The sequence below is a fragment of the Oryctolagus cuniculus genome, chromosome 20 (genome assembly GCF_051225735.1).
Source record: "Oryctolagus cuniculus isolate XC-2025 breed Fujian yellow rabbit chromosome 20, ASM5122573v1, whole genome shotgun sequence".
Taxonomy (NCBI): domain Eukaryota; kingdom Metazoa; phylum Chordata; class Mammalia; order Lagomorpha; family Leporidae; genus Oryctolagus; species Oryctolagus cuniculus.
Genome location: NC_142886.1, coordinates 38,132,349 through 38,146,968, shown reverse-complemented (window position 1 = coordinate 38,146,968; position 14,620 = coordinate 38,132,349). Strand labels below are relative to the sequence as shown.

Below are 14,620 nucleotides of genomic sequence, written 5' to 3'. Positions count from 1 at the left end.
GGGCCTTCTTCTCAGGGAGCTGTGTGTATTGTGTGTTGTGAGGTATATGCAGTTCTGGAGTTCAGGGTGAAAACAATGACTACAACTTAAAAAGGAAAAAGCTGGCCTTAATGCTTTGGCAGAAGGTTTCCCCTGACGGGGAGACAACAGATCTGGCTGGAGGCTTCAAATCTGGAGTGCTTCCATTTGGAGTCACACGTGGCCCGGCCCCCAGTTCCTGTGGGATATTGATGTGTATGTTGATTGAATATTAATTTTATTTATTTAATGCTGATGATATTTCAGGCACTGTACTGATACTTTGAATATATAGATGAAGAGATTTCTGTCCTACTTGCTCTAATGATGGAGGTGATAATGGTAGTTATAGTAATAATAATAATAACATATATATTGAACACACATGAATTGTGCGATGTAGTGAGAAAACAACTCTCAATGCTTCCTTCCGACATCCATTTATACCCATCCTGGGGCTACTTACTCCCTTTTGGTGAAATCTCTGAAAAATTTCATTAAGCCTCCCATTACTTCCAGTGACATAAACAACAACAATATTTAAGGATGATAGTGAAAAGTCTCCTGTTTGTTTTAAATGTAAGACTCCATCTCCCCTAGCGTGGGACTCCTTTTGCCTGGCCCCCTACTGGAGTGGGAAAGGCAGAGTGGAGGGGTTGACTCAATGAGGGGTGAGGAGGGAGGTTGTTTTCTGGTTCTTTCTGGTTCCCAGCCTAGAACTCCCTGCTCACACTGACTAGCCTTCACCTGGCTCCTCTAAGGTTCAACTGAAGGCAGAGAGAGGAGTTAAGGGGCAAACATATTCTAATTGACCATGGTAGGTACAATGATGACTCCCCAGAAAGGTGTACATCCTCGTCACTGGAACTTGTGCATGTAGTCGGTTACATGATAAATGAGAATTAAAACTGTAGATGAGATTAAGGCTGCAAATCAGTTAATGTTGACATAGAGTGTCACGTGGTTCCCCAGGTGAGTCCAGTGTAATCACTAGGTCATTGTAAGTGGGAAATGGAAGCAAGAGCGTGTCACTATGATGTGACATGAAGAGAACTCGACTGGCATTGCTGGCTTTGAAGATGGAAGGGGCTGAGAACCAAGGCGTGCAAGATCTTTAGAAGCTGGAAAAGACCAGAAACTCTGGACTCTTCCCTGGAGCTAGTAAAAGGAAGGCAGACCTGCTGCTGACTTGATTGAGTCCATTGAGACCCATTTTAGACTTCCTGCCTCCAGAACTATGAAATAATGAGTTTGTATTGCTTTAAGCCAAGAGGTTTGTGATGCTGGTTACAGCAGCATCAGGAACTCCATACACAGACGTTCTGACTTGAGCTGGCCTTTGTGTTCCTGTGGGCTTGATTCTTCCTCTCAGGGGTTTCTGTCCCCTTTACTTCTTCACTCAGAGAATTCTTCCTCCTTCTCACATCCCTTCCTCCAAGCCCTTCAACGCATACCTTGATTAGTGAGTCCCTCTCTGGCGTGAATGAACACTTCTGTATTCCAAGGAGCCACTTATGGCTCCTGTCTCAGCTTTTAGGGATTTCCAACTGTTTTTCCTGACATCTGCATTACTTGTGATGCCCTTGGACTCCTCCCTGCCAGGTCCTTCATGCATGTGGCCTGGAAATGGTCCACAGGAAACACGTCTCTTGTACCCCAGCAAAGTCTTCAAATGTGGGCCAATCCAGTGATGCCCTTCCTCTCTGCCTCCCAAAGAGTTGTCTGTGTTCTTTGTGTTTGTCAGGGGTGAATCAGATACTAGACTCTTATAAGTGGTTCTTGGGAAGTCGCCCACCCCAGCTTCAGGTGAGGGGTCCCTTGCCCTTGGGAGATTAGACTCTACGCACACCTGAAACTCTCTTAAAGAGACTCCTTTGTAACTGTTTCCTTGTGATTCTTTTCCATCTTCAGTATGGGCAAGGGGCTGAGGGTCACGTACATTTATACCTTCTTGGCAAGTCCTGCTTGATAGCTTCAGAATTCACTTTGGAACATGGAGATAGCTGGCCTCTTAATTTTTTAGCCCACAACAGTAAAGCCAGGAGACATTTGGCTTTATTCAGGCACTGTGGTAAGAACACTGTAAGAATTATCTTGTTGGTGGAGGCTGTTTCGTGCAGTGGTTAAGATGCTGTGCCTTTTCCCCTTATTGGAGTGCCTAGGTTTGATTCCCAACTCTGCTTCTGATTCCAGCTTCCTGCCAGTGTGCACCCTGGGAGGCAGCAGGTGATGGTTGAAGTACATGGGTCTCTGCCACCCTTATGGGAGACCTAGATTGAGTTGTGTCCATGTGGGCAGTGGAATAGCAGGTGGGAGATCTGTCTTTCTGTCTTTGAAATAAATAGTAAATGAATAAAACAATTTTTAAAAAGGACTATCTTGCTTAATCCTCAGCACTGCCTTCCTGGTATGTACTGATATGATCTTGTTACAGTTAAGGGAAAAGAGACACACAGGGACTGAGTAAGTGTTAGAGGCAGACTGATACACAGAGAAGTTTCAGACAAGCTGCCTTCCTCATGGGAATGCTCTTTCCTCCTCCCTTACTTCCCGACTCTGTCCTTCAAGGCCTCATCCCAGTATTTTCTACTTAGAAACTTTTCTGATGACTGAGACCTCTGCTGTGTTCCTCGTTCTGAACTCTCTCTGCACATCATGGCAGTCTGCCAAGTGCTTTATGCATATTAGTTTGGCCTGCAGTGCAAATAAAAATATAGACATTTCCCAAAGAGCAAATGACAGCTCACGGCCCTAATGCCATCTGAATCCAAACCGACCAAAGAATCAGTCCTGTCTGCCCAAAGCCACAGACCCAGCCAGGCACTGATCTGACTCAGCTGTACACAGTGGTTTACATCTCCATGGAGAATGTGTGGCTGGGCCTCTTCTGTGTCTGTGTTCAGGTGCGTGAGACTTTATAGTTTTCAAGAAAAAACTAGTGGTTTTCTTGGAAGAGAGAAGCAGTTTGCCTCAAAGAGGCACTCAAATCTCCAAATCTGTCAGAGGGAGAAAACCGAGATAAAATCCATCTGCCTAGACCTCCATTCACATCAAATCCTCTCATAGAAACAAAGAGCCCTGGGGGAGAATATTCGAGAAGTGTGTGCTCACTGGGAGTCACAAAATCAGATCCTTTGCCTTGCACGAGGCTCTTCCTCGCATTGTGGCCTGGTGTCTGGGGTATTAACTCCTCCTGGAAAACTTTCACTTTTACAAACCTGGTGAGCAGGGATTCAAAGTCAGCAGAGGGTATTTCCCCATACAAACTGGTCTCCCCACCTCTGCTCCTGTTAACAGCAGAGGAGTGCCTTTCCCGCTGCCTTCAGCTGGCCATTCTGCTACCTGCAAACTGAATTCCATCCCCTCCTGCCATCTGGAGAACCTGATGTCCAATCTCAGGCTCTTTCTCTCTCCTTTGATGTGATTTCCATCTCAAACACATTTTTCCACCAGGTAGTGAAAGCAACATTTTTCAGCATTAACAAATATAAATAAACAAAACATACAACAACAATCAAAGCAAGCCAGCAACCTTTTCTTAACCCTTTATCCTCTTGTGGGATGCCACATTCTTCTTTGTTCCTCTTTGAGGCCACTCTCATTTGGCTCCTGCCCTCATTCATTGCCTCCCTTAGCCACCAAACCTCCATGCCACAAAAGCTGGATGATGTGTCCTGTCCCCATCTTTCCCATTTTTCAGTGCATTCATCTCAACACATCCTTCTTGTCTACACACATTTCCTTGACTTCTGTGGCCCAGCATTCTCCTGCCTTGCTACCTCCCTGCTGATGTTCTTTCTCCTTTGCAGTCAGATCCTTTGCTGCCTTGCCAGATGATACTCCCTATGTCCTAGTTTGTGGTCCTTCTCTCTTTTTATTCTGTTCTGTCTCTTTATGTGGTTTCATCCACACCAAGTACTTCAGTTATCACTTACTCAGTCCCATATTTATGTCTTCCTCTCAGAATCTCTTGCCATCCTCTATATGTCCAACTTCCTACTTGGCCTCCTGACTTGGATGCTTTGTAGGCATGCCTAACAGGCATATGGCCGGATGCCTGAAAGGCAACTGAATCTCATCAATCCTCCCTTTCCCATCCAAGGAAAGGTATTTTCCTCCAAAGTTCTTTACCTTAGTTAACATGTCACTCTTTACTCAGTTATTTAACCCAATAATCCAGTAGTTATTTGTCTTGGTCCATTCAAGCTGCTGTAGCAGAATAGCATAGACTGGATGGCTTTTAAAGACAGCGATTTAGTTCTCACAGTTCTGGAGGCTAGTAAGTCCAAGAGTGAGGTGTTGGCAAATAGGGTGTCTGGTGAGGGCCCACTTCTTGGTTCTTAGACAGTTGTCTTCTCATTATAATCTCATGTGGTGAAAGGGGCAAGGGAACTCTCTGGGGTCTGTTTCCTAAAGGCAGTAATGCTGTTCATGAGAGCTCTACCCTATGGCCCAATCCCCTCTTTTAACAACCCCAACTTTTTTTTTTTTTGACAGGCAGAGTGGACAGTGAGAGAGAGAGACAGAGAGAAAGGTCTTCCTTTTTCCATTGGTTCACTCCCCAATGGCCGCTGCATCTGGCGCGCTGCGGCCCGCGCACCGTGCTAATCCGAAGCCAGGAGTCAAGTGCTTCTCCTGGTCTCCCATGCAGGTGCAGGGCCCAAGGACCTGGGCCATCCTCCACTGCCTTCCCGGGCCAAAGCAGAGAGCTGGACTGGAAGAGGAGCAACAGGGACAGAATCCGGCGCCCTGACCAGGACTAGAACCTGGGGTGCCAGCGCCGCAAGGCAGAGGATTAGCCTAGTGAGCCACAACGCTGGCCTAACCCCATCTTTTAATACCATCACATTGGGGGTTAGGATTTCAACACAAGAATTGTGGGGAACGTAGACATTCAGTCTATAGCATTGTCCTTGGCAGCTCCTTCACCCATGGCCAGGATTGGTGAGTCTTGAGGCATGTATGAGAACTGTTGATATATCCTCATATTTTCAATTATTTCCATTTATTTTCTATTGCTCCTACCAGCCACATGCCACCATCAGCTGTCTCCTGATCTGCTCCAATGGCCTCCTACCTGTGTCTTGTTACCCACCCATGCCTTTCCCCTGCTGATTCCATGGTGTATCCAGAGTATTTCTGAAATGCACATCTGACCACATCATTCAGGCTGCTGTGCTCTTCCCACCACCCCAACCCTCAAACTAAGCACTTCAGCACTCAGTTCTGCCAGTAAAGATCAGCCACCTTCATATGGCTAGAAGGCCCTGTGTGGTTAATTTGCCTGCTAAGGCTCAATTTACATCAATATCTTCCTTGCTCTGTCCTGCAGCAAACTGACCTTATAGTTCCTTGGACACATCCTGCACCTCCCTCTGCAGCCCTGCTATCCTCTTGATGTGGGCTAGGGTATTTGAATATTTATTGCAGGTCCTTGTCTAGCACAAGTGCAAGATTCTTTTTAATTAATTAAGTTGAAAGAGTTACAGAGGGGCAGAGGCAGAGAGAGAGAAAAAGAGAGAGAGAGGGAAAGAGAGAGAGAGTCTTCCATCTTTTGGTTCACTCCCCAAATGGCTGCAATAGCTGGAGGTAGGCTGATCTGAAGCCAGGAGCCAGGAGCTTCTTCCAGGTCTCCCTCGCAGGTGCAGGGGTCCAAGGACTTGGGCCATCTTTGGCTTTTTTCCCAGGCCATAGCAGAGAGCTGGATCAGAAGTGGAGTAGCCAGGACTTGAACTGGTGCCTATATGGGATGCTGGCACTGCAGGCAGCGGCTTTACCTGCTACCCCACAGTGCTGGCCCCAATACAAGATTCTAACTAAGTATAGTGCAGATGTAAAGTGTAGAAAATGATAACAAAATTTATTCAAAAGGTGAGAAAGTGAATAAATGTACCTGTTATAAGTGAGCAGTAGGCCAGAGGATTTCCCTAAGGAAGCAGGGGTAGGAGAGAGAGGGTGATTGTACCCATGCAGCATCTCCAGCCATTGTTCATGGTGAGATGGGGAGAGAGGGAGGGAGGGAGGGAAGAAAAGAGAGAGAGAGGGAGGAAGAGAGAGAGAGAGCAACCAAGTGTCTCCTAATGTTGGTTCCTTTTATGAGGTAGAATGGTGCCGCTATAGATGTGAAGCCACCTGGGAATTATGTGGAATCTCCACAAGACTGACATGCAACTTAGTATCCATATTTTCATGACATCCTCACTTAGGTCCTTGTTGACACAGTTGCATCCCAGGAAATACGGCACTTTGATTGCCACGGAGAAAGATAGAATTACATATAGGTGTTTGTGACTTCCAGCTTAGCAGACCTAAATTAACCACCTGCCTATTTATCCTGCATCATTCCCCTCTTAGAGATTTCCATCTCTTAATCTTAAGGAGTGTTGGGGGATGATTTTCCGTTTTCTGTACCTACTTCCAGCTAATCAGGATTGTGGGCCCTGCCTATTAGGTATGGAACTATCTTCCTGTCTCATCAATGGATACATCTCACGAGCTGGATGATTTTCATCAGGTACTGCCAATGGTTGTGGCCCCTATATGGTCGTCATTACTTTGAGAAGTTGTTGAACTCTGAAACAAGTTTGTCAATAAGGATAAGCATTATTGGAAAAAGACAAATCATAGGAGGGATCCCTCTTAGGAAACGAAGAATATATTCCATTGATTCCCAAATAGTGGGAGCTGATAGACTTTCTCTGCCCAGATTATAAAACCAGTCATCCTGGGTATAAAGCTTTGTACTGTCTTATTGAATGAGTGTGGTGTTACAGTAAATGTGACATATCCCATTAATCACTGCACATGTGCCTTCTTGTTCTACCAGCATGTATTTTAGGGCTAGTTCATTGTCTATGATTACCTAAGCTAGAACCTCCACAGACTTGAATCCATGCTTAAAAGCTGTCCTGAAGTGTGGGATAGGTTGCCTCAGGCAATAGATAGATTTTTAGAAATGGCTTCATGAAGTACAGCAGGATTTTCTCCCATTATGATGGAGGAATTCACTAGGGAGTTTCCTCAGCAATAGCAACTTCCTGAGAGAACCAGGAGAAGGGTGGGTAAAAATGTCTGCTATAAAGTGAAACAGCTTTGATATAACAAAAGCAAAGACTTTACTATTGTTTTGGTTTTTGAAGAGGTATTTGAGGTCTTCAGTTGGCTCACAAGGGTAGGCAGACTTATCCTCTCTGTGCATCTGTGAAGATTCAAAAGGTAAAAGTTTAATTTTTGCCAAATGTATCCAGACGAGAATGTCTTTTTTATTATTTATTTATTTATTTTTTATTTAATGAATGCATTTTTCATAGATACTTGGGATTTAGGAATACACTCATTCTTTCCCCCATACCCACCCCTCCCAACTCCCATCCCACCTCTCTCTCCCATCTCCTTCTTCATTATGGTTCATTTTTAGTTTGACTTTATGTACAGAGGACCAACTCCATGCTAAACATAGACTTCAATAATTTGCACCCACGCACATACACAACATATAGAGTACAGTTTGGGAACAAAATTTGCAGTTTATTCTCATAGTATAACTCATTAGGGATGGAGGTCCTATATGGGGAGTAAGTGCACAATGATTTCTGTTGTTCCTTTAACAATTAACACTCTTATTTATGATGTCAGTGATCACCTGAGGCTCTTGCCATGGGCTGCCAAGGCTATGGAAGCCTTCTGTGACCATAGACTCCATAAGTATTTGGACACGGCCATAAGCAAAGTGGATGTTCTCTCCTTGTCACTCCCTTGCCCGCAAAGGAATGACACTGCTCCCAGCTGATCGGTCTTCAGTAGACTTTTATTTAAACAGGATAGAAAAAGAAACCCTTGAGCAAGGGGAGCTCTGAAAGAAAGGGGAAGCTCCCGTTACTATTTCACAAACAGCTTATATAGTATATTATTACAGAAGCATGTAAGCAAGCTCAGTCCATGCTACAGTCCATGCGGCGGTGCTCCAATCGGGTGCCTGATCACGCACAGTCCATGCACTCCTTGTCCAACCATAAAGGTGATCACGCGCCTTCATCCAATCAAGCTCCTGGTCATGTAGCAGGCGACTTGGGTGCTAACAACAAGCTTCTACCTGGTGTTTTCTCAGCCTTGGTCAGTGGGAAAAGAAGTACGGGAAGCCCCAAGGCCATAGTTGTTTTGACTCTAGCCTGGGGTTATGAAACAGTCCCCATATCGCAGCTCAACAGAAACCATAAACATCCACACAGCAGTAACTATTGGCAATGGTCAGCAAGCTAAGCCTTAGCATGTGGGCCCATGGCCGGCTCATGGGTCCCCACACTCCTCCCTTCAGAGAAGAGTGCATCCTTCTTTGATGACTCTTTCTTTCCACGGAGGTCTCTCAGGGATCCTCCATGTAGGATATTTTTTGCCACAGAGTCTTGGGTTTCCATGCTTGAAATGCTCTCACAGGCCTTTCAGCCAGACCAGGAAGCCTTAAGGGTTGATTCTGAGGTCAGAGTGTTATTTACAGCGAATGTCATTCTAGGAGTCTGCTGTGTGGACTGCTTCCCATATTGGACTTTCCTTCCTTTAATTCTATTATTATTACCAGGCACTTGATGTTATTTATATGATCAGTTTTACACTTAAACCCATCTATATGTTGACTGTGACATTTAATATGATCATTTTAACAGTTAAGATGGCATTTAAACCACCGATTTTTATGGGTTTGGAGTCCCATGACAAGTTTTAGTCTGTACCCTTAGAAATAAGTCTGTAGGACTGTATGCAGAACTATACTGCTTTACAGTTAGAGACTACCTCCTTCATCTCTTATTCCCCCTCTTGTTTTTAACTGGGATCTTTTTCCAATTATCTTAAAATAGATATGGTTAACTCTATGTTACATGAGGAGTTCAGCATATAGTATGAAGGAGAGAAAAGAAAAAGAAAGAGAAGAGCAAAAAAACAAAACCAAAAAGATATACAAAATAAAAAGTAACAATGGTAAACTGTCCCTCGAAAGTCAAGTTAAGGACTATTCCAGTCATTGATTGTAAATGTGTCAATTTTGTTCCTATAGCTTTCATTTTAGGCGCACCATTAATTCTCCCAAATCAAGGAGAGCATATGGTATTTGTTGCCGGACGCTTGCCCGCGAGAATCCAGCGTAGTAAAGACACGATCGCTGCTTACTCGGTTCTCATGGAACTTTATTCATCCAGATGCAAGGCGAAAGAAAAGAAGCCAAGCCCTCCTCCCCCTACACAATACTATCCCCATTATATACCCTAGGTTCCCCTAGTAGGACGCTCCCAGCCAATGGCAAGTCTGTTCACATGCAGTCCATGCAGGCATAGAATCAAGTCGAAGGGCACATAGTGTCTCAGGTCGAAAGTTCATCTTGCTCCATTGGGGTTGTTTGTGTGTCTTCAGGACATCCTGTGGTTAGTACTTCCTTGACTTGTTTTTCTCAGCAGCCAGCACTTCCTTAACTTGTTTTGCACAAGTTGTTAGAACAGGCCATGCAAACAGCAAAGTGAGGAAGTTCCCACAGGTGGCCAGCCTGCGGTTCCCCACAATTTGTCTCTTTGGGACTGGGTTATTTCACTAAGTATGAGGTTTTCCAGCTTGTTCCATTTTATGACCGGATTTCATTCTTTTTTTTACTGCCATGTAGTATTCCATAGTGCGCATTTCCCATAATTTCTTTACCCAGTCTTTGGTTGATGGGCATTTAGGTTGCTTCCATGTCTTAGCTTAGAATGTCTTGTAATTTGATTGTAGTAGAAGTGCTGAGAAGCAACTGGTATGGTCCCTTCCATTTAAACTGTCATTGTTCAGAGGAAGAGCCTTGTTTCCAAGTCTTTAATAAAATTGGGTCTCTTGAGGAGATAGGTTGTTTGTGACTTTTAGAATCTGGCACTGGGGCAGTTTTGTTACCATACTGAATTAGAGCCCTTTGTACCTGACATAAATTGATAATATGCTTCATCTGATCTTGAGTTTCTGAACCAAAGATTATGTCAGAGGTGCGGAAGGAAGGGTCTTTCATATAGCATTTGGAATGGACCAAGTTTTAAAGCAACATTTGGCACCATTCTCGTACTGAAAGGGGCGATGGGCAATAGTTTAAGTCATGATTCTGAATTAAGAATAATGATTCTGATTCAGATTTCTTATAAGGTTATGATTTTTTTTTCCAACATTTTCTGATGGTTAAATTCCAGGAGGCAAGGAAGTGATAAGAGATCCTTAGGTGTCTATCAGTTGAGTTACTTTGGATATAAAAGAGGATCTGTTGTCACTTTGGAATGACATTAGGAGGCCAAAGATAGGGATTATTTCTTTAACAGGGCTTTAGACACCTCTTCATAATTTTTTAATTTTTTAAATTTTATTTAAGGTACATAAATATCATGTAATTAATGTATAAAGATTTAGGAACATGGTGATACTTCCTTCCCACCCTACCCTCCATCCAACCTACACCGATACCCTCCTTACTCCTTCCTCAACTAATGCCTCTCAATTTTCACAATGATCTAATTTCAGTTTACTTTATACTCATAAGATTAACTCTACAGTAAGTAAAGAGTTCAAGAAATATTAAGAAGAAAAAGAAAACACTGTTTATGGCTGTAAACAATCCTCAGAGCTCAAAATGTCAGTTTCACTCCTATACATCTCATTCTTGGTGCTCTATTTGTTCCCACAGGTTGGGGAAACTGTATGGTATTTGTCTTTTTGGGATTCATTTATTTCACTAAATATAATGGTTTCCAGTTGTATCCATTTTGTTGCAAAGACAGGATTTTTTTTTTTTTTACTGCTGGGTGGTATTCCATCATGTATATATATACCATAATTTCTTTATGCAGTCATCAGTTGATGGACATCTGGGTTAATTTCATATCTTAGCTACTGTGAACTGAGCTGCAATAAACATGGGGGTGTAGATAACTTTTTCATAAGCTGATTTCATTTTCCTTGAGTAAATTCCCAGGAATGGGATTGCTGGGTCATATGGTGTATCTGTTTTTAGCTTTTTGAGGTTTCTCCAAACTATCTTCTACAATGCTATAGTAGTTTACATTCTAACCTAGAGTGGATTAGGTACCTTTTCCCACATCCTCGCCAGCACTTATTGTTTGTTGATTTTTGTATGAGATCCATTCTAACTGGGGTGAGGTGAAACCTCACTGTGATTTTGGTTTTCATTTCTCTGATGCCTGGTGATCCTGAGCATTTTTTCATGTATCTGTTGGCCATTTGAATTTCCTGTTTTGAAAAAGGCATGTTCAAGTCCTTTGCCCATTTCTTAACTGGATTGTTTTGTTATTGTTGATTTTTTGAGCTCTTTATATATTCTGGGTATCAATGATATCAATCCTTTATCAGTTTCATAGTTTGCAAATATTTTCTCCCATTATGTCAGTTACTTCTACACTTTGTTGAGTGTTTCTTTTGCAGTGCAGAAGCTTCCATACTACCAAAAGCAATTTACAGATTCAATGCAATCCCAATCAAAATACCAATGACATTTTTTTCAGATCTAGAAAAAATGATGCTAAAATTCATATGGAAACACAAGAGACTCTAAATAGCTAAAGCAATGTTAAACAACAAAAACAAAGCTGGGGGCATCACAACACCAATTTCATGGCATACTATAGGACAGTTATAACCAAAATAGTCTCATACTGGCACAGGTAGACATATAGACCAGTGGAACAGAATAGAAACTCCAAAAATCAATCCACACATCTACAACCAACTAGTCTTTGACAAAGGAGCTCAGATCAGTCCCTGGAGAAAGGATGGTCTCTTCAATAAATGGTGTTGGGAAAATTGGATCTCCATGAGCAGAAGTAGGAAGCAACATCCCTACCTTACACCTTACATAAAAAGCAACTCAAAATGAATCAAGGGTCTAAATATACAACCTGATACCATCGAATTACTGGAGTAGAATATTAGGGAAATTATGTAAGAAAGTCACATAGGCAAAGGCATCTTAGAAAAGACCCCAGAAGTGGCCGGCGCCACGGCTCACTAGGCTAATCCTCCGCCTAGCAGCGCCGGCACACCAGGTTCTAGTCCCGGTTGGGGCGCCAGATTCTGTCCTGGTTGCCCCTCTTCCAGGCCAGCTCTCTGCTGTGGCCAGGGAGTGCAGTGGAGGATGGCCCAGGTGCTTGGGCCCTGCACCCCATGGGAGACCAGGAAAAGCACCTGGCTCCTGGCTCCTGCCATCGGATCAGCGCGGTGCGCCGCCTGCAGCGCGCCGGCCGCAGCAGCCATTGGAGGGTGAACCAATGGCTAAGGAAGACCTTTCTCTCTGTCTCTCTCTCTCACTGTCCACTCTGCCTGTCAAAAAAAAAATTAAAAAAAAAAATTAAAAAAAAAAAAGAAAAGACAAGACCCCAGAAGCACACACAGGCGATCAAAGCCAAAGTAAACAAATGGGAATTAGAGACGTTTTGCTCCTTTTCTGTTTGGGTTGGAAAAAATTTCTATCTATCTTCTGAAAGTATCAATAAAGTCCAATAGATATTTGTAATTATCTTCTGAGGGCATGCTAGTGATATGTTCCTCTCTTTTGTACAAGTGGGAGGGCCTGATGTGACAAGTACGGTCATCTCTGTAAGAGAGAGGATGGGGCCAAGTTACTTCCCTTATGCAGTATGCCATTCTTTCTCCCCAGATAACAGAGAAACCATCTGCATTAAAGCTGCTCTTCCAAGATGGGTAAAGTCATGCATTTCCTTAATTATGTTCCATTGAGAAGCCATTGAGACCATGACCTTATGATTTTTAAGTCCACTACCCAATGGCATCTTTTGTAGCCTTGTTGCTAAGCCCATTCCATGTCATTCTTGATAGGGTAAGGATTTTTAGTTATCTCTGCAAGCAGAGATATTAGAGAAGTTGCCACAGGAGTGTGGCACCTCTTTTTGCTGGCTTATCTGCTCTTGCCTTTCCTTTGCTGACATGGCTATCTTCCTTCTTGTGTCCCCTGCAGTGTATGACATGCACTTCCTGAGATTCCAATACTTCTTGGAAGAAAGCTAATATCTCTTTGCCATGTTTAATGGGAGAGTTCTTTGCAGTAGGTAGGCCTCTTTCCAGATTGCTGCCTATTCATATAATAAAAAGAAAGCATACATGAGTCTGTGTACATTTTAACTCTTTGGCTTCTTCCTAATTGTAAGGCCCTAGTCAATGCAAAAGTGAACTCCGACAGGCACATAATGTGATTCCCGTTTAGATATTCCCTGGTCCCATAATGATTGTATACTCTTTTATCTCAGTAGAAAGATCATCCAGGGTGCAGTCTTTCTCAGTGCTTATTAACATAATAACACATGACATAAACTTAGGAGCAATTAACTTGAAAGAAGCACTCAGGGATGATAGCAGATTTCTTCCAAGCAAAGGAATTGCATGTTCAGACATCACCCAAACTGGTGGGATGAGAATATCCTCTATTTGACACACTAAAGACAAGGTAAATCTTTGAGAGTTTACCATCAGTTCCCATAATAATACAACTTTTTGAAGACAGGGTCCTGCCTGGGAAGTTAGCACAGAGTAAGAGCCTCCAGTATCAAATAGGAAATTAACACTGTTACCTGCAGTGTCAGTGATCACTGTGAGTGCTTGGCGTGAGATGCTTATTTTCTTGGGAGTCACCTGAGTACCCAAGCCCCAGCAATCTTTAGATAAGGACATGAGAAAAGTAGGAGTCCCTTCCTTTGGAGGAGATAGTCCCTCTTCCAGTGACTTCTCTTCTTGCATCAAGGGCATGGATTGGGGGTTCCCCCACAGAATACTCCTTGAGTCCATGCCCTGCCCTTCCATGTCTAAAACATTTTATTGCCATAAAAGAATTCCCCAGGTCTGACTCTGAGGTTGCCAAATGTTGGTTACAACCATTGTCATCCTGTGAGTGTGCTGGATGACAAGGACTACTTCCCATGGTGGAGTACCCTTTCCTCTTCAACCTGTCTCTATTGTTAAACACTTGAGATGCTATTTCTAAAATTTGACTACTGGAGGACTGGGGTCCCATGGAAAACTTTTGAAATTTTCTTCTAATATCTGATGTTGACTTACTGATTTCATCATAATTAGAGATTTAATAATATGTTTCCTTTTCCCTGCCAGTATGCATAAAATCATATGGTTTCATAGGTACAAATCTTCTCTCTGAGAATTCTCATCAGGTGAAGCAGTTGGGGAGGCTAAAGCCCCTGTAACATATCACCCAGGTTGCTGAACCATCATTGAATTTGCATGGGTTTGAGCTTCAGCCCAGATTTGCTATTTTTCTTCAGTGGTGCAACAAGTTAATAACATAAAATGTAAGTCAGCCCATATAAGATCATAGAATAAAGTTAAGGCCTGAAACTCCTTGGTGAAATTGGTGGAGTCGTGGGGAAATCTTCCCATCGTTTGCTTACATGGAGTCAGATATGGTGAAGGGGACATGTATTCTAATTGTCCTGGCTTCTCCAGCTACCACGTCAGAGGAAAAAGCGTATCTGCTTTGGGACAACAAGGGTCCCACTGTGAGTAACTACTTTTGGTCTGTTCCAGAAAAAGGAGGACAGGAGGTTGTGTGGTGATGGGAAGT

At 43.2% G+C, this 14,620-nt stretch overlaps 1 protein-coding gene across 4 annotated transcripts in view; it reads left to right on the top strand.

Annotated features, from left to right (window-relative positions):
• The window catches only part of LOC149120139 (endogenous retrovirus group K member 10 Gag polyprotein-like), a 61,725-nt gene that overhangs the window by 30,374 nt on the left and 16,731 nt on the right, over positions 1-14,620 (top strand). The window contains exon 1 of one of the 4 annotated variants that reach the window (XM_089322540.1): positions 110-234. The exons of the other annotated variants lie outside the window; for them this stretch is intronic. The gene's annotated coding sequence lies outside the window, so the exon portion shown is untranslated. Of the gene's footprint in view, positions 1-109; positions 235-14,620 lie in introns of those variants that run through there. 4 annotated transcript variants of the gene reach the window in all.